Here is a 21540-nt window from a genome sequence, read left to right as displayed (position 1 = left end):
ACTTTATTTCTCATTGAAAATTAATGTAATGTATTTGTATTCTAGTGAAAGATTGATAGATTATTGTTAAAGTCCTTGGATGTTACTGTAAGTATAAGGTACCCTTAATAAAAATACAGATTTCACAGGGAGCCAACTGAAATTAGACATTGTCTGATGTGGCTCAGCAGTAGACAGCAAATTCATAGTTTCCATCTATACATGTGTAAGGAAAGTAATATACTGGTATTGGGTACCTGGGCATGCTAGAGAAGAATGCTCTGGGATCTTTTACTTTAAGGCTCTTTCTAAACTGTTACATTTATTCATCTGTGTGCAAGCCTCCATACCACAGTGCATGTGTTGTAGTCAGAGGACAGCTTGGAGAAGTCAACATATCCTTCCATCTTTTGGGTTCTGGGGTCACACTCAGGCTGTTCAGCTTGGTGGCCAAGTGCAGGAAATCCATCCAGCCTCATCCTGTTTTCCCTTTCTTTTAAGAGTTTATTTTAAATGAGCCTTCTTCAGAGAGATTTAACATACACCTTTTCATTTTCCTACCAAGAGCTCATGTTATTTTTATCACATTATTTAGTGTGTGTGTGTGTGTGTGTGTGTGTGTGTGTGTGTGTGTGTGTGAGAGAGAGAGAGAGAGAGAGAGAGAGAGAGAGAGAGAGAGAGAGAGAGAGAGAGAGAGAGAGAGAGAAAGAGAGAGAGAGAGAGAGAGAGAGAGAGAGAGAGAGAGAGAGAGAGAGAGAGAGAGAATATATATATTTGCCTCAGCCCATATGGTCAAAGTTGCAGTAGTCAGTTATCAAGTTATCATCTTCTACAATTTGGGTCACAGGTTACACTTTTCAGGCTTGATGGCAGGCTCCTTACTTACCGAGCCATCTCACCTACCCCAGAAGGTATGTCTGTCAGTTATGCCCAACCTGTGTAGAGAACTATGGGCCTGCTATGGCTGAGGAGACATGTAAATGAGGTCCCAGACAAAAACCATAAACTTACCTCATGCATTATGAGCTTTGGTGACGTGGTTGTGCATTTTTAATGTAAAGTTTATAAGTGACAGTATCATGTCACAATGTCAAAAGTTGAGTCTGACATTAAAGCCTTCCTTGTCTCTCATTTGATATATGGTCTTTAATTTATTACACAACTGGGAACATCATGAAGCTTAGTCTTTGGGTTTGTTTTGATGCCTTTGTTCTCACAGTGATGGATAACATCCTCTCTCTGAGACGCATTCAGCTTTGAGTCATTTGATATTTTCTGAGGGAAGCCTTCCTAACTGAATAGAACCTAAAAATGATGGGTAAAAAACTAGTCATAAAATTAGTCAGAGTAGAATGAGAAAGTAAATCATAGCCAATATGTTTAAAGTTCAACGAAAACAACAAATTTTAAGCCCAAAGTTCTGCTGTTACTTATGCCCTAATATACATCTATAATATATTTGTGTGCTGTGTATGTGTGTGTGTGTAGATGGTGCTGGGTGCTTGTGCATGTCTGCCCACAAGGGAGTAGAAGGCATGTCCCTTGTTCTCTCTCTATCACATTTATTTTAAAGACAGTTTTTTTTAAATAAACTTGAGGCTCAGTTATTAGCTAAACTATCTGGCCCCAAAGGCCCCAGGGATCAATATGTCTTCATCTCTATAGTACCATGTCCAGCTTTGTACATGCACGCTGTAAATTTGAACCTTAGTATAGGCCTTCCTGTTAGCAAGACGAGCATGGTGCCTGCTGAACCATTTCCATGGCCCCTGGGCTATGCATTCTTTGACTATTTTTCACAAAGGTTTGGGAAAACTCTCAGCTTTGGTGGGTTATTGATAATACACGCTTATTTGTCAAACAAAGGTAAAGCTAGAGGCACTGTATCTCATTAAGTTAGACATTGCAAATGCTCCACCCATCTGAAAACATGAATAGAAGAACACCAGAAGACAGAAGCATGTTTGTAATATAGATATTCCTGTGTGCCATTCATACCTTGCCTATGATTGCAAGTAACAATGAGAGTGAGAGGATTCAATACCTGCTTTGTGAATTAAGAATGTGTCCTTTACTCAAACTGATTTCTATATACTACCACTACTGCTATTATTACTATCTTGATGACTATCGTGATTATTTAAATTTAAATTATTTTCAATAGTCGTGTAAAAGATTCCTTCCTATTGCCATAAATTTTCAGTGTGTGCTTTGGGGATACAATCTTTAATCTAAAATTATGAATCCCGAGGCTGGAGAAATTGCTCAGTGCTTAAGAGCACTTGCTTCTCTTGCAGAGAATAGGGTTTCAGTCCAAGGAACCGCCCTCAGGTGACTCAAAGTGACTCACCATTCCAGGTCCAGGTTATCCAGCTCCCTCTTTTGGTCTCCCTAAGCGCTGCCCACTCTTGGTGCACATAATACACTCAAGTCCACACATACACACCTTAACTAAAAATTAAATAATGAATCGAATTTATCTTGTGTGCCAGACTGTGACTGTAATTTTCAGTGTATGGATTAAATACTCACAAAGTTCTAGGGAGAAGGGCCTAAAGAATCAGCTGAAGCAACCTTTGCTAAGTAGGCTTGTTAAAAAGCAGCATGGGATAGATGGTGAGACACAGAAGCCCCACATTCAGCCTCCAAAAAGATTAGAGGGGAATTTCCAAGAGAGGAGATCACAGAACCATTTGAAGTAGGCAGAGAGATGGTTCAGGTGCCTGATGAAGGCCATTGAGAAAAGTTTCCCTTCTCTGCCAGGAGCTTGTTGATTGGAGGTCAGAAGGAAACAACATGGTGGATGGTTGCCTCCTTTCCTACTGCAGAAGAACCTAGACCGGTGTTGGCCTATTCTTCTCATTGCTGAGACAGACTCCCAACCAAAAGCAACCAGAGGGAGAAGGGTTTTGTTTGTTTGTCTGTTTGTTTGTTTTTTTGACATATGCTTTGCAGTTGCAGTTCACCATTGCAGGAAAGTCATGAGGGTAAGCTAATGAGATCCTGGTTGCACTGTATCTGCAGCCAGGAAGCTGAGATAGGTATGTGGCAGCTCAGCTCGCTTGCTTCCTCCATTGTAGTAACTCAGGACTTCAGCCCCTCGGCACAGGTGACACAGAGGGTATAACTTCTCTTCCCAGTCCACTCAGTCCAGTAACTCCCTTACTGATATGCCCACAGGCATATCCCAGGTGATTCTAGACCCTATCGAGTTGATGGAAGCACACTGGAATGTTTATGAATAACATTAAGGGGACACTCCTCTTGATTTGGGGAACTAGACCTCTTTTGTTTTTATAAACCAGCTTCAAATATCATCACGTAGCACTTTCTCTTTAAATCCACAATTAAACAATTGATCATGTACCATGATTGCAAATGGTAATGGAAGAAGACTGTTGTTAAATAGGAATGACACCTTAGTTACCTATAATGAAAAGACTCAGCACACTGAGTAATAGGCAGCCAGCAGCCTTAGAAATCAAAAGGTAGATGGAGGCAGAACTCTGAGCTGCTGCCTGAGACAAGTTGCCATGGCTCTGCTTGGAAAGGGAGAGCCTTTTTCTTTCCCACCTGATGATTTCTGTTTGTCCTCCTCTTGACTTTGAATCTCTGTGTGTTTGGTGTTTTTCAAGAATCAGCTTTCATGTGATGAAACTGTTCCTTTTTGATTTCAGATTCAAAGCTTTTGTAATTCCATTCAGAGCCCCAGCACAAATGCACAGTTAATGTATGGAGATTGGGAACCCAGCAGCCTAGGGAAGACCTCAGTAGTAAGCAAAAATGTCATACAGGTCAGAGGAGCTGCAGGGAAGAATAGACATTCAGCTCTTCCAGAAAAGGGCAGGGAAATCGGCTATTCTTTCCAAAGAGCTGGAGATGAGACTCTAAAACGCAGTTCCTTATTTGTGGAGGGAGAATGATAGGCACTTTTATTTCATCTTATTTTTTAATTATCTATGTGTCTTTGTGTGGTTATGTGCACAGGAGTTACAGTTACAGAGTGATGGTTGTGAGCAACCTGATGTGGGTTCTGGGAACTGAACTCTGGGTGATCAGCAAGCATTGCTATTCCCTGAACCATCTTTCTACACCCAGAGCATTTGATGTTCATAAGAGTGAGGAACACTGGGATTTGACAATACCTATTACCTCAGGACCACCAACTGTCTGTGAGAAAGCACCAGAGAACTCTGCAAGTTTCTATTGACCCTACACCAGTCACCACAGCTCTGTACAGAAGTTGCTCTTATGTTTCAAGCACCCAAGGAAGATAAGCATATATAAGACAAGAAGTAATAAAGTTTTCTAAACTTCAACAAATACAAGGTTGTTTGTTAAACTGAAAATTTTAAAGGCTGGTATTTTAATTTTAGTGACTTGCACACATGTCTGTCTGCATGTGAGCGTGTGTCCATAACTTCAAGTGCTCACTGTGGCCAGAAGACATTACTAGAACCTATGGAGATGAGTTACAGAGCTCGTGAGCTACTCAACCTGGATGCTAGCAACCAAGTTTACATCCTTTACAAGAGTGGTAAACAATCTTAACCTATCTCTCCAGCTCCCCAGGAAGATAATGGCTTATCCCACTCTGTTGTGACATTTAATTTGCCTCTTGGAGAAGACATTTGGAAACTATTGTATTTTGCACTTAGTAAGTTGCCTTTTGTTTCTTTATAGCTCTCAAATGTATACATTTAATTTGAATAAGCTCCTTGCCTTATAACTTGGGGAAGTGGAATGGTTATGTAACTATTAGGTTTCTCTCTGTCAGCTCAGGAAGAGCCTGGCCACCACCCTTTGTGTGACACATTCTGGATGCTGCTATACAAATGGTGCCATGGGTAGAGGTGGAGTCTCTTGCAAGTTTATGGCAAGTGATTAACAGTCAAAGGTTTAACTCCATATGTCTATAAATGGATTTTTCCTTTTTATCTGTTTATTTTATGTAAATGAGTATGCCACTGAGCATGCAGAGGTCAGAAGACAACTTGTGGGAGTTGATTTCATCTTTTCATGATGTAGGTCTAGGGGATCAAATTCAGGTCATTGAGTTTGGCTGCAGGTGCCTTCCCTTGCTAAGCCATCTCACCAGCCCTGTAGGTAGACAGGATTTTATATAACATGTGCGCAAATCATTTTCTCCTGAAGATGTTATTTTATTTGTGATCCAAAAATTGTCTAGTGAAAGGATAAAAATCTGTTCAAAACTGGCTGTTTACTTACATGTTTTTGTTCATGTCAAATACTGTTCCATTGATTAAAAATAAAATAGTCCACTCACTGGGAATGTATGAGACTTACGCAACCAAAAAGATAGACAACGTTTGTGATCTCCAAATAGCCTATGTTGGCTAATTTTATAAGGGTTATAGCAGTATAAGAGCCCATGTACACCTTCATATACACATGCCTCAGGGTGGCAGCCATTGAGAATGTTGACTTTGAGGAAGCCAGGCAACAACAGCCTCATTCAGCTCTGCTGTGTTTAACATCCACTGTGTGCTGTAGTTATGGCTGGGTTCCTGTGTGCAAATTCTTGTAAAAAATATGTTTCCCCAGACAAACTGTGGAAAAGAGCCTTCAGATACAATTTACTGAAGATTGGTGTCTATCTCTTTCAACTATGTCTGATGTTAGAAATGTCTCCTGGGGATAGGTCTGTATCAGGATGGCTGTGGAAGCCTAAGGTAGTCCGCTCTTTGGCACGAGACAATCACTAACCTGGAAATGATACTGGTAAGTTTGGTAGGAATTTATAGGTTTCTATAAGATTCTGCAAATGAATGTCTGGGTGAGTTTACAAGGGTGTTCTAGAATTTTCCCCATCTAGAAAATGAGTGAGTTGGAGTCAAATATTTGTAAAATCAGTTAGAGAACTCAATTAGACATCTTGAAAACATAACCCAACTCTCCAAGTGACTTATTCATAGAAAGAAAACTTTCTACTCATATTTTCTTCCTCTATTGTGTCATAAATCCGCTCCCTCAGCACAAAATGTATGAAGTAGCTGGAGAGATGGCTCAGTGACTAAGAGCGTGTCTTGCTCCTACAGAGGCTATCAGTTACTAGCACAGATACTGCATCTTATAATTGTCTGTAGCTTCAAGTCTCAGGGATCTGATACTCTCTTCTAATACTCCTAACGTGCACATACAGGGAGGCAGAAAAACTCTAATACATGTAAAATAAAGATAAATAGATTTTTAAAGTATAGAGCAGTCAGAATCACTGGGCAACTTGATACTTGTTATCAGGGGAAGAAAGAGCAGCTACTGTGGTTTGAATCTTTACTGTGTGTGATGTATAGCTACTGTGGTTCGAATCTTTCCTGTGTGTGATGTATAGCTACTGTTGTTTGAATGCCAACTATGTGAGATGCACTATTCTAAATATGAAGCGTCCTTGAGCCTCAGAGCACTTTTCACTGTAGCTGGTCACTAATAATCCCATGTTATGGGTGAAAGCATTTCCTCACTATTATGATGAAAACTCACAAGACTTAAGTAAATTACTCATCTAGAAACTGGACAGTTTGTAGGCAAACCTAGAGCAGGCATTCTTAGATGCCTTTATATTTCACTTCACTGTGTATTAACTTATAAACAAGAAATTTTATCCTGAGTGGGCAGAAAGAAATGAAAGAAACTGACCTTTAAGTAGAATCTACCTCAGCCAAATCTGCATGAGCCCTTTGGTAAGACCATGATATATATATATATTTAATTTAGGATGTCTTCTCAAAAGTCAATAGTACAGGCAGAAATATTAGGCTGGCATTCAGACAATCAAAATATAAAAATATCTTTTTTTTAATTTTATACATTTATTACACAAACTATCACTGTTTGGAAAATTACACAGATCACAAAAGGGTAAGGAAAGGAGTTAAGGTTTTTATTAAATTCTGGGGAACTGTGATCTTTTAATATAAGACAAAGTCAAAACCTGAGCAGCATCAGGAATTTAAGGCTAGCTGCAGAAAATCTTGTATGATAAAATAAAAACAATGTCCTGATATCAAATTTTGACTTAAAGTTATGCCACCTTCCAGTGGAAGACAGTCCAGTTAGCATTCTCTGTAAAAAGTTAACTATGAGTATCATTGGAAAAAGAAGACTTTAAAAACACAACCAGTGTAATAGCATGACTCATCATAGAAAGTATAAAAGAGGGATGAGGAGGATTCAAGGGAGTCAAATCTTTTTTTCCATTAGCATCCTGTCTGAGTCATCAGGATGGTTAGGAAGAGTAAGAAGAAAGGGTTAAAGTAAATGAGACCACACACACACACACACACACACACATCCCAGAGGGAAAAGAAAACCACAGGAAAATAGGTCCACTAATGAATGAGGAAAAGCGTGAAATTAATGATGATCTAAAACGGCTGAGTTACTGAACTCATTTTTTAAATCTCCCCTTAACAAGAGAAATGAAGCAAAAAAAATAGAGAGACAATTAGAGAGTAATGAAGACATTGCAGAAATCGTTCCAGCCAACAGAAAGAGGAGGGAATTCCTTACTTGGCAGACATGGAAGCCCCACATTACCCACAGTGGCTCAGGGGATTAGATAATGTGTTTACTGGTTCGTGCACATTTATTCTTGGAAAAATGAAAGAATGCTAACATATTGGGGAATGTAGACATGATAACTCTTATAGGGGTTGTAAATTGTTGTTTGGAATATTTTCTGAAGGGACACATTGACTAAAACATCTTAACCTAGATAACGATATATTCATTAATAGAAACAAGCATTCCACGCTGAAAGTTAATCTTGGTTGTGAACTTGAAATGCCTTGGAGGAGCTAGCAACTGAGAAACTGCCTCCATCAGAATGGACATGTCTGTGGAACTTATAATTGGTGGAGGAGGGCCTAGTCCACTGTGAGAGAACCATTCCTGGGTTGGTGGCCTTTGTATGACAAAAGTTTCTGAGCAAGCCAGAGGTACCAAGCAAATAAGTAGTCCTTGTGTCATTTCCTGTTTGTAGATTCCTGCCTTGGCTTTCCTCCACAATAGCCTACAAGCTGTAAGCCAAACTTACTTTTCATCCACTAAGTTGATTTTTTGGCAGAAAAGCAAACTAGAACCTGCCTGAGTGTAGCTTTGTGCACCAAGGAGATTAATTAGGGGACTTTCAGGAGCATGGACAATTCATGAGCTCCCATACCAGTGAAGTAAAAAAATCTCTCTCTGTAGCAAGGATTACCTACAGCCTTGTGGTGGGATATAGCTTTGAGAACCCATTTCTCTAGAAATGATTAAGTGCCTACAAATCTTGGAGACACTGGGCCTCTTGGCATTCTCTTCTAGTAACTGCTGGCGATGAATCCTTGGGGTAGGGAATGAGCCTTTCCCTTCCATGGTCTGAGCCTTTCCCTTCCATGGTCAAAAGCTGATGGGTCCAATAGTATGCAGGTCTCCTTTAGGTCATCGAAGGTGCTAGTGGCTCAAGAGAGCAGATGTTGAACAGCATTCCAAAATAAATGTCTGCCCATCAAAGCACACAGCAATAGAGGATGGAGTTTGCTATCCCAGACTAGGTTAAGAATAGGAAATAGCATACCTTCAATACCTGTGACGCAGCCCTTAAGAATGGTAAAGCTTTGCTCCATCACAAATCCACAAGGGAAATACAAAAATGAAACAGCTAGACAGATGGCTTCTGAGGTGGTGAGTCACCTGGTTGTTTTTAAAGTTAATTAGGGTGATTCAAAAGCAACTGATTCAGTCAAGGATTTTGAAGCAGGTTAAAGATGGCCATGGAAATACATGGTGAATTTTTTAAATGACTAATGGCCACAAGCCGGGCTCATACTGAGTCTGCTTTTTTTTTAAAGCCTTTACTAATGATAAGCATCATGATTTATGAGTTGTTTAAAAATTTTGTAATGGTTATTACTCTCCTAAAGGTTCTGGAAATTATATTAAAAACTCAGAAGCAAATGGATCACAACTAGACTGGTAAGTCAGAAGTGATGGTGTATGCAGGTAACCTCAGTACTCAGGAGTCTGAGGCAGGAGGATCACTGTAAATGTGAAGCTAGCTAGATCTGTGACACTCTGTCTTAAACATACAAATAAAAGGATGGACCTTGCATCCAGAAGTGCAGAACGGGGGAGGGGCCTGCAAGATGGCCCTTGAGCAAAGGTGCTTGTTGTGTGGAGCTGCTTGAGTTTGATCCCCAGAAGTCCTGATAGAAGGAAAGAAGTGTGGGTCTGATTGCCATATGCATACAGGAGCAGAAATAATTAATAAAATAAGGATTAATAAAATAAAGTGGGCGAAAGACTGGAAGAAGGTCACCAAAACCCATAATGGTCATATTTTGATAGCTGGTGAACTATCCAAGGGAGACAGGAGTTCAACAATAGCATCTCACTGCTGGTTTCACAGGCACCTAGTACTTTGGCAGTAATAAGGAGTGAACTATAAGAAGTGTTCACTCTCTCTTGCTCTCTCTCTCTCTCTCTCTCTCTCTCTCTCTCTCTCTTTCTCTCTCTTTCTATATACATATATATATGTATATACATTTTTTTAGAACAACATAAGAAACACTGTGTCATAAGTACCATATATTCATTGAGAAAGATGGATGAACACTATCCAAGGTGAACACAGAAGAGGGCCCACAAACTTCAAATGCCCAGGAACATTTTCTCTGGCTCTGAGACCCTGGCTTCTCCTAGGACTTTCAAAGGTGCTCAAATTACAAAATGCTAAGACCAGAGAGAGGAGGGGCAGAATATGATGTTTTGGTAAGATGGGTGCTTAAACCACAAATTAATGGAGAAGCATGTACTGCACAATATGGGGTGGTCAAAGGGGTAGGCTCGGAGACAAGGAATTTAACACATTGGCATGGGGAGGACTTTTGGAGCAGCCAAAATCTGAAAAGTGGCCTGAACAGCTTCACCTGAGAGAGGATATGAGGAATCTTTGATGCCCTTCGAATTTTCAGATTGTACTTATCCACTTATTTGTTTGTTTGGTTTTGTATGTATATGTTTATGTGGACATGCATGTATCTGTGTGTGTGTGTGTGTGTGTGTGTGTGTGTGTGTGTGTGTGTGTGTAGGACACTGGATAATATAGCCAATCCACTATCTCATATCAAGCTCACTTCCCTCCATCTATCCTCTGAGGCCCAGCAGCACCTCTACACAGAAGAGAAGAGATTTTTCTTCCTACGCACACTTTTTCCTGAGAAAAACATGGTAAGCCAACTCCTCGGCAGCTGTTCATGGTAGGGCAGACAGTCTCTAGAGAGCCCCCTTGGATGTGGGATAGCTGGACTTGAACTTTGCACTTTTCTTTTTTTTTTCTGCTTTGTGGCAGGCTACTTTCCAATCTGGACATCAGTTCACAATCCTCCTGGCTCAGGATCTGAAGTGCTGGGATCATAGGTATTATCTGTCATGCCTGGCTGGCAATATGATGCAGAGCTCTGGATCTCCCTTTCTCTTAGAGTGTCCATTAACAATGAAATGAACTACTCTACCCCCATATAACGATGGAGAGAGATAGAGGAGGAAATATCATAGTGGTCTCTGTCTTCCCCATGCAAGTACACACAAAGATTGACTACACATAGACACACATGTACACACACATGCACACACACACATACCTACCAAAGGTTTGTATATGAGTTATCTATTATATAAAATAAAGCAAATTTGTGGTTTTGCTTCAAGTCATGAAACATTCAATCCAATGATATCTAATGTTCTTTCTCCAATGATAGGTTAAGATAGTGTAAGAATTAGACTAAGCACCAAACTTCCCTTAAGTTTATGCTGCATCAGTGAACTTAAAGGCTAAGACAGGAAAGGAAGTGAAGAATGACTAAATCTTGGGAAAGAGCATGGCCATGGCTGTGAATGGCAATACAAGCTCAGGCAATGCTTTATGCCAAAGCCTCACGGAGCATGGACAGGAGGGGTCCTGTAGAGAGCGGAACTCTGAAGCCTCCTGTGAAAACCACATCAGTGTGGGGAGACCCATCAGTGCAGCAGCCCCAGGACAAGGGGTTGAGTGTGAATACAGTCAGTGGTTGGTCTGAACAGAGCACGATGTTGCCCAGCAGTGTGGGAAGCCATGGTGGGGAGGCTTCAGAAGGCATTTTACATGCATGCCAAGGAGACTTGGGATCCTCCGTGCAGTTCTTGGTCAGAGGGGATCTAATGCAGGAAAGCTTGAGATACTTTTTCACAAGGCTTCTCAGCAGGCTGAAGTTTGTGCTCAGTCATCAGGGCTACAATGATGATGGGGCTCTTTGTGAAGCTTACAGACTGCTAACTCCTGAAGGAAAAGACTGGCTTTTCCTCCATCAGGGTATCAATGGGTCACCCACCTACCTTAGAGTTGAAGCCTGCATGTGCCATTTCTTGTCTCGAATATGAGTTCCAGGGCTTCATTTGTCCCAGGGCATCATCAATCATTCCTTGGATGGCTTTTTCTGTCCTTACTATTCTGCTCCCTAGTGAGGAAATTATAAATGCTCACTGTCTAAACATGCTTGCTCTAACTGAAATAGAGCTGCTTATTCATACGGCTCTTCCTCCTCCCCATGATCCCTCTTCTCCCTCTCCTTCTCCCTCTTTCTCATCCTCTTTCTAACTAGGTACCTGTATACACCAGACTGTACATATTAATACCATGTGTGTATAGGAACAGAGATCAGAACTGATCCCAGGAACTGGAATTATATGATTACGAACTGTCATATGGGCTCTTGAGACTGAATCCTGTTCCTCTGTTGGAGCAGTACCTGCTCTTAACCACTGCACTGCTTTTAGAGCCATGTTGAGATTCTTTTGAATATCAAATCTTCATACCCTGCCTATCTTAAAGGTCCTGGTTATTCTGTCATAGGCTGGGTTATGTATTATTGTTTATGATGCTGGTGATTGAATACAGGTCCTTATATATGCTTAGCTATCACTCTTCAATGGTCTTAGGTTTTTTTAGGCAAGGTCTCAATAAAAACCTTAGGTCACTGTGAACTTGCCACATAACCCAGGTGAGCACTTAAATTTTCAATTATCCTGCAGCCATCTATCAAGTACCTGGATTGTATCTATGCACCACCACATGTAGCATGGATCTAAGTTTTAAACAGGCTACATGCAACCCACACACAGAGCTCTTGACACTAACAGGGACCTGCTTGTCTATAAGCTCCTATGCAGACAGCATGGTTTAGAAATATGAAAAATCCAACATTCTGTAAAATCAAGAACAGTAAGCAGATGTAATTCCTTAATGCTACCCATTGATCTTCTTTTTCACTAAGACGCCACGACTTCTGTGCTAAATTCAGAGTTAAGACAGTTTGCAAAACCCTTGAATCATATCTGAAGATACATGTTTAAATCCTAACACTTCCTCGGCTTCATGCTAAAGGCCTAATGAAAACCTTTATTCCACAATGGGCTGAATCCTTCACTGTGCTTCCTGTTGCTCTGCCTCAGACACCCTTGTCCATCCAAGAATTTTACTCAGCTGTCAACTCCCACTCTTCAGATGGAGGTTAACATATACCTTGTTCTGTGACAGACAACCCAATTCTCCAGCTGGTAAGTGGTTGAGCTGAGCAATGACATGCTGCAGATGTTGTGACATCTGCCGATGCTATTGGTTATTTCATGCTCTTTGATTCTTCCAAAACAAAATGGCGCCTCAGTCCATTAGAACTCAATAAACCCTTGTTCAATGGTTAAAGCTGAGCAAGTACCTGTTAGAGCAAACATATGAGTATTTGCCACTTGCTTCTACATGAGACTTGGACTGCAGAGAGAGCTGTTGAAGAAAATCAGGAGAACTAAGTCTCTGATCAAAGAACATGCTCTAAAACGTCTCTTTATTCATTCTTGTGTTTGTCCATTCGTCAAGTATTTATCTCATGGCATATTGCTGTGTCAAAGGCCAGCCTTTGGAGGCTGGCAAGATGAACAGCCAGCATGAGTAGTCATTTGCTGCCAAGCCAGATGACTTGAGGTCATATTGAGAACCCACATGCTGGAAGGAGAGAACCAACTCCTACAAGTTGTCTTATGACTTTCACACATACACATACACACAAACACACACATGATAAGTAAATACAATTTTAAAGTTTTAAGTTATCAATTTTCCTTATTCAAATGTTTTAGGAGGCCTAATAGTATTTGACAATGTGTCTTTGCTCCTTTGCTTCTGTTTCTTATTCATTTTTCATGTTTTCTTAAGGTAATCATCATCATCTCATTAAGAAAATGTGGGATCCAGCTGAAGAGGAGGTCCCAAGGCTGGGATCCAGCTCAAGGGGGGGCCCCAAGGCTGGGGTCCAGCTCAAGGGGAGACCCCAAGGCTGGGATCCAGCTCAAGGGGAGGCCTCAAGGGTGGGGTCCAGTTCAAGGGGAGACCCCAAGGCCTGACACCATTACTGAAGCTATGAAGCACTCATAAAAAGGGACCTAGCATGACTGCCCTCTGAAAAACCCAACAAGCAGCTGAAAGATCCAGATGGAGATATTTGCACTCAACCAATGGACAGAAGCTGCTGACCCCTGTTGTTGAGTTAGGGAAAGACCTCAGAAGCTGATGAGAAGGGCGATCCTGTAGGAGGAACAGCAGTCTCAATTAATCTGGACTCCTGAGATCTCTCAAACATTGGACCAACAAACAGGCAGCATACACCAGCTGATATGAGGCTCCCAATACACATACAGTAGAGGACTGCTGGGTCTGTGTTCATTCAGAGATGATGCACCTAACCCTCAAGAGACTGGAGGCCCCAGGGAATTTAGAGGTCAGGTGGGGTAGGGGGTGGCGACATCCACGTAGAGACAGGTGGGTGGGGAGGAAATATGGGATGTGGAACAGTCAGAGGGGGGGAATAAAAATGGAGTGTAAAAAATAAATAAGTTAATAAAGAAAAGAAAAAAGTGAAAAAAGGAAAATCTCTTCTTGTGTACATATTACATATGTATAAGAGCTTAATAAGTGTTCTATTACTTTTTTCTAAAACAATTTAAAGTAATGAAGAAGTCATCAAAATAGGCCTTTTTAGATACCCTTCACCAACAATTCTTCTATGTACATATGGATGCGGCAAGTGGTTATAAATAGAGGAGGAGATCTGCTGTTGTCACTTTGTAGGGAGTTCTCCTTGCTGCTGTGATCATTAGCATTCAGATCTCATCCAGACCTGGGACTGGCACTAAACGCTGTATATGTACAAGGTATTCTGTATGCTCTCATACAGAGAAGAACGTCCCAAGGAGTGGAAATGGATTCTTTGATCAAGATATTTTTAAAATGTAAGGAGAAGTGGTCCATGCAAAGATCAGAGCTTCCTCTAAATTAAAGCTTCTGATCAAGCAAATTTAGCTATCTAAAAGGTGGAGGGAATGTTCTACACCAAGAACCTGTGAATGATGTCTCTGTGTGAACCCAGCTTCACCCTCCCTGAGTTCAGAGTACCATTGTCAGCTGTTAACAAGCGGCTCACTGATAACTCTTTATGTGTTTGCTGAATGTACATTATATTCACTGAAAATGTTTCCATTGTGAATACACCAAAATGTATTTATCTATCCTTTAATATCAATGGGCATCCAGGTTATTTTTACCACTTGGTTGCTATAAACAGTCATTGCTGGGAAAATTTGGGTTGATTATAATTGTCAATCTGACACAACCCAGGGTGACCAGGGAAGAGGAGTTATTTACATCAGTTGATCTGTGGATGTGTCTATGGGAGACTGTATTGATCATAAACTGAGATGGGAAGACTTCCCTGAATGTGGGAAGATCCATCTTATGGACTGGACCCTAACCTGTTTGAGAATGAAAAAGGCTGACTAGCATTGGCTTCAAGCAATAAGATAGCAAGATTGATACTTCATTCTTTCCTCTCTGGACTTGATGTGTGTACATCACTTCTTGTTTTGAATTCCTGCCTTGATTTCTGGTCAATGATGAATTGTGAGCCCAATAAGTCCTTTTTTCTGAGCTGATTTACTCCGAGTGATTTTATTTATTTTATTTTATCACAGTGACAGAGATGACACTAGAACAGTGTCTAAATTTCATGTGAATACTTACTTTCAAATATCATGGATGTATAATTAGGAGTAGAATTGCTGGGTAATGTAATAACTGTTAAGTCTCAATTCAAGAGGTGGCACCAATTTTTTTCTTTTGTTCAATGATATTCCTTTGAGAAATAACAAGGACACAGTTATGACTTTAAAGGTCTTGGTTGCTGTGAGAATACTAAATGGCAGGGAATCAAAGAAGAAGAAAGAAATAATTTAGGAGTTAGTTTCAATAATCCAAGTAAATGATGATAAATCAAGAAATGAGAATAGGAGAAGAAGAAGAGACAGCTTGCTATATGACAGAAAGTAATTATAGATTGGAGCTGGAAGCAAACGAATTTGAGAGTATGACTAAAAGGTTGTAGTGTGTGTGTGTGTGTGGTGAACGCACACTTGTGTTTGCAGTTGTGTGTATCTATACATCTACTTGGAGGACAGAGCAGAACGTCATTCACACACACACACACACACACACACACACACACACATACTTATACAAAAGCACACTTGTGTGTGGGTACACTTACATGCATGTACCCATGCATGGAAGCCAAAGGTCAACTTTGGGTTTTGTCTTCAGTCACTCTCCATCTTGTTTTTTTGTGACAGAATCTCTCCTACCTTTGAACCTATAAAATACTGATTCAGGTGGGATGGCTGGCCAGGGAACTCCAGAGATCTGCCTGCCTTAATCTCTCCTGTGCTTTGAACTACATGTGTGCACTGCCATGCCAGGCTTGAATATTTTTCTCACGTGAGTTCTTATGGTCCTCACAATTAAACATGTGCTTCATTGACTGAGCCATTTCTCCCTTACCAACTCTATCTGTCTGTCTGTCTGTCTGTCTGTCTATTACTTGGATCACATTGTCCTCCAAATACACACTTCATTTGTAAACTCTAAAGACTCAAGACCAGAATTTGAACACTTTGTAATAAAAGAGAAACAAAAAGTATGAAGTCTGGGAGGTAAAAGCAGGGTTCCTTTATGTATATGTTGAGTTTGTGTGGTTAGGTAGCAAGCCTCTGAAGCATGAGTAAACAGTTGTATCTGGAGTCCTTTTGTGTGGTAAGCCACTACAGCATTTCCAATCTCTGTAGATCTTGTTTTGAAGCAAGCCACTATGTCTCACCTCTCAGCCACTATGTAATTAGCCACTCTGCCCTTATTCAGCATAGGTAAGACTTACCTATTACTTTGTATACAGCCACTTCAGGACTTGCTAAGCTGCTTGTACTTACCCATGACTTTCAGCCACTATTTAACCTGTAATAAGCTTATGAAGCTGTTGCCTGCCTGACCTCTTCATGTGTCATGGACTCCGATGGTTGCTACAGGCTGGAAGATTCTTTGGAAGTTTGTTGGGCATGGAGATTTCAGATGAAATGAATTATTTCCCCTCCGTATTGCTATGCTTTTTAATAGACTGACTTTGGTTATTTATACAATGTGTGCTTTTAGAGATATGTTTTTTAAATTATGTGTATTACATTGGTATGGTTTTGTACATGTGAATGGATGTGACCAAAAGGCCAGAAGAGGACACTGCAGTCCTTGAACTTGGAGTTACAGGGAGTTGTGAGCTGCCAGATGTGGCTCCTAAAGACCAGATACCAGTCCTCTGCAAGAGCAGTGTATAGTCTTAACCTCTGAGCTGCCTCTCCAATATAATGCCTGCATTACATTGATTTTCAGAGTGTAATCAAGGGAAGAGAACATAAGTTGCAAGGCCTCTTGATTTACAATCCCTACAGCACTCCCTTCAATGCACTTATTTTTATTTTTTATTTTCATTTTATTTTATTTATTTATTTATTTATTTACTTTTGAGACGGGGTTTCTCTGTGTAGCCCTGGCTGTCCTGGAACTCACTCTGTAGACCAGGCTGGACTCAAACTCAGAAATCCACCTGCCTCTGCCTCCCAAGTGCTGGGATTAAAGGCATGCACCACCACTGCCTGGTTCCCTTCAATGTTTTTAATGGATATAATCTAACCATAAGCCATAAGGTTCATAACGGAACTTGCTATGAGAACACAGCATTGTAGCATTGCAAAAGAGGAATCCAAGGCTGGGAGATTTGGTGTGTGTGTGTGTGTGTGTGTGTGTGTGTGTGTGTATGTGGTTGTAAGTTTGAGCGCACACACACACACACACACACACACACACACACACATGCTCATTCACTGGCCTGCCTGTCTGTGTGAGCCAATTTTACCTTACTGAAAAGTAGAGATGTTGAGACTGTCCTCTGTGCCATGTGCCTCCAGTTGAGTAGAGAAGATGGGCCCTGGGTGGAGAACTGGAGGAATGAGCCTTTCCCAAGATTAAGCCCTAGTGTATTGCAAAATTTGTAACTACTGTGAAGAGAAGGAGACAGAAAAATAACATGTGCCTATTTAGTATAGTGGGAGGAGACAAAGAGTTTGTCCAATAAGTTAAACATGAGGTTGGGAAGTGCACCAAAATGACCGTGTGCTTGCAGTGTGCAGTAATTAACCCACTTAATGGCTTTTCTGACAGCTAAGAGCCTTTGAAGTGATCCAGCTTGTCTGTAACAGTCACTGTTTTTTCTCTACCCCTAGGCAAAGGGAGACTCAGTGGTTTATTTGAATACCAAAATTCTTCCTATTTTAAGCTCATTAAAATATCTGCACTTTCGATAATGCCATGGGAACTGACCAGGCATACTCTTCAATGCTGGTGGGAGCTATGGATTTGATCTCCACTGAAGTACTACAGCCCTGTATTTTAAACACTGGGAAAGCAGTGAGGGCAATTGAAAGACAATTACTTTATACTGCACTAAGAGGAATGATATTGCTGGGGGCTGGGAGAGGCTCAGAGGTTAAGAGCACCTACTGCTCATGCCCAGAACCTAAGTTCAGTTCCTACCAACCAAGTTAGGTGAATTACAAATAGATATAATTCTAGTTCTATCAGGATTTGATATTTCAGACCTCTGAGAGAACCTGCATTCACATGTAAGCACACACACACACACACACACACACACACACACACACTTGAAAGTAAAATTATGTTTTGTAAGCATAATATGGCCTCAGCATGATAGTATAGGAGATGAAGGCATTTGCCACCACGCTTGATGACATAGGTTTGATAGCTGAAACCCACATGGTAGGAAAAGAAAAATGGCACCCACAAATTGTCCACTGTCCTATACACATGGACCCTTACCCAACTACAGATAAAGAAATGATTAAATAAACTAAAACAATAAAAAAAATACTAAATATTTTCTTATGTACAAAATCCTTTTTGGTCTACATAGTTACACAGAGTTGAAGGGAGTACTTGACCTTGTTTTTTAAGCACACTGCATTCAATTAAGAAAACATACAGAATAAATCCTTCGAAATGCTAATGAGAGACTCAGTTACATGCAAATATGTACATACAGATAAGCCCAACCCGGGAAGGCATATTTAGCAAGAGGATTCAGAAGGAAAGCGTGAAACATGAGTCAGAAACTCTTGCTCTGAGGAGGCAGAAACAACTCTGAGCACCGACCCTTTCTAGGTGGTCAAGTCCACCTCTTAACCTAGAAACCACTGCAGCTGCAATTTACTGAGGTTAGAAAAATGCCGAGTGCCGGCTTTCTAGATGCCAAGTAATAACTGACTTAGTCATTGTGTCAACCAAAGAGAAATGAGACATCTTCTGCGTGTTTGCCAGAGTTGGATTGGCAGATGGTCTCTGGTCCATGCTGCCTGCCCCTTTTGCAAGGCGCATGCTATGAGGTACTGATAGTCTTCCTTCCTAGGCTGTCTACAGAAGCTGGGAAAGCTACTCAGCCTGCATACGAGAACAATCCTCCAGGGAGCAGAAGCAGAGGGTTAGTGGGTACATCGCTCAGCTTCGTTTTCTTTACAAGCTTGGTAGGGAAGTTGGACCAGATAGTGAGGTAAAAAGAACAAAAGATATATGAAAGATATCAGTAGGGAGAGAGGAAGAGAGGAGATCCATCACCAAGGCCAACACATAGCAGACAGCCCATGTGCAAGTGTTTCTAAGATTCCTACCCAGAGGGAGAGATAGCAACAGCTACTCATTCTCCTAAACTCCCAACAACAAACAAAGGCATAATCCCCAGACTTCATCCTGGGGTACAGGTAAGTTTAGAGTTCCATTTCAGAGCATGGACAAGGGGTTACAATAGGACTATGAGTGTTCCTTTTCCCAGTAGACCACACCTAGAGAGTATTTACCCAGCAGGCATGAGAGCTTTCTAATAGCTGCATAGGCTGAGCTCTCTTCCCTTTGGATATTTTTCAATATGCTCTAGCTACTCCCCAAAGCCACATGCAGCTAAGGCAGAGTTGCATTCTTAGGTGAGGCTCTCTTGCCCCTCCTCAAACCTCCATGATTATACAATCGGTGATTTTATTAATGAACCTAAGAACCTGAAAGAGAAAAACCTCAATTTTTCTCAGTAACAGCAACAACCTTGAGATTCTAGTGGGCACCCACCAGATCTGATGTCTGCAGAAACCATGTTAACATACCTTCCTCACAGTCCTTTGGGCCATCCTCAGAAGACTGAGCTTTGGTTGTTGTCCACAGATGTCATTTCTCCCTTCCATATATGGCCTTCCCTATATTGATTCCTATGCTTGCCTTTCCAATTTACTCTAGCTTAATCTATGCCTCAGGCACTATTTGGGGATAATCCATACTAATACAGGAAGAAATTGCTCAACAGTTTAATTTCTTAATTCTATGTGTGTACCTGTAGTTGTGGAGAGGTTGTGTGTGTGTGAGGGGGGTTGTATGTGTATGTGTGTGGTTGTATGGGGGTTGTGTATGTGGTTGTAGTTGTATGGGAGGTTTTGTGTGTATGTGTGTGTGTGTGTGAGTGTGTGTGTGTGTGTGTGTGTGTGTGTGTGTGTGTGTGTGTGTGTGTGTGTAGGTCAGGAGACAAGTGAATTGAGTTGGTCCTTTCCTTCCCCAATATTGGGCCTAAGGATTGAGTTTAGGTCAGCAATCTTAACGGCAATTGCTTTTACCTACTGAGCCATCTTGCACACTAAAGTTGAGTACTTTAACAGATTTTAAAAAGTAGCAAAACATTTCAGAAATTAATGGAAGTTGCTTATTACAAAGATTAGAATCCAGACTGACCCCTGATACTGAGCATCAAACAATGCCTGCTGATTCTGCAACCTCAAGGTTTTCATTATGTAGTTGTTGCAGATAAATAAAACACAGAGACCTAATCATTAAGTGTAATTATCTAATTTGTCATTTCTTTTGCAAAATGAAGGAAATATATGTTTCCTGTGTAACAATTTAATACCTTAAGGCCCTGAGGCAGAAAAGTGCTTAATCCTACTCTATTATTCTCTAAATAAACTTAGCAAAAAGAGGTCATCATATTTTATTCTCTGTATATTTTATTTCAAAAAAAGATGCATCAAAATATTTTATGTTTAGCTTATTTTTAAAAATAACATTATTTGGTTTTCTTATTCTTAGAGGAGGTCCTTGCTCAAAGACATGGCCATCTGGTAAGACTATTACTTGAAGGCTCGTTTCAGATTAACTGGCTTGCACAACAGAACTTCATTTAACTTTTGCAGACACCTTACTAGACTTGAGAAGCAGTTTTACAGATGAGAAGCTAAACTATAATGGCTGCATCTTCCCCACACCTGTGTGTCTGTCCTATGCAGAGCAGTTATGGATCCATGTCTTCTTGCCAAGTCAGGACAGGCTTGCAGCACAGCCTTGGTATGAGAGCTTCACTGCCTATGGCCACCACCAAGGAAAGAATTGGATACTGAAGCATAGGAAAAGACTACTGTAAGGTGTGAATTAGTCAGGAGGTCCCCCTTGACCTTAAGAATCTTTGATGTCTGGGACAAAGAATCAGACCAGGAATACATGGGTCATGGTAGAAATAAATAGAGTTCATTAAAGAAGGGAAAATTACTTCCAAGATTGGGAATGGGACAGAGAGCTGAGATAGGGAACAGACACAAAAGCCTTCCTCCCTGAGACTCATGATCCTTTATAGATCTTTGATGTTGGAGATCTTGCTGCATTTGTCTCATGCATGCTCTGTTTGTGACTTGGAACTATTGTTAAATGAGACCTGTTATCTACTGGACAGGCATCCAGATACTAACATAGCAATGCTATAGCTTTAAGTTTCTTTGTTTCTTTGCTGGGAACTTCTTAGCTCCTCATCCTTTCTTTATGATCACTGCTAAATGAACTCAGACTAGATACAGAGAGCACAAGGAAGAATACAGAGTTTATTACAGAGTATTAAAAGATGAGAGTGGCCAGTAGTCAATGAACCACAGAGGGGAAAATGGCAGAGACTGCTGTATAGGGCTGATTCTCCAGAGCTAAAAGTGAACAATGACCAGTGAGACTGTGATGCCAGCCTATATGTGGAATTGGCTATATGCCATTTTCTGAAGTGTGTG

The sequence above is a fragment of the Mastomys coucha genome, unplaced genomic scaffold, assembly GCF_008632895.1.
Source record: "Mastomys coucha isolate ucsf_1 unplaced genomic scaffold, UCSF_Mcou_1 pScaffold23, whole genome shotgun sequence".
Lineage (NCBI taxonomy): Eukaryota > Metazoa > Chordata > Mammalia > Rodentia > Muridae > Mastomys > Mastomys coucha.
This window is presented reverse-complemented; position numbering follows the sequence as displayed.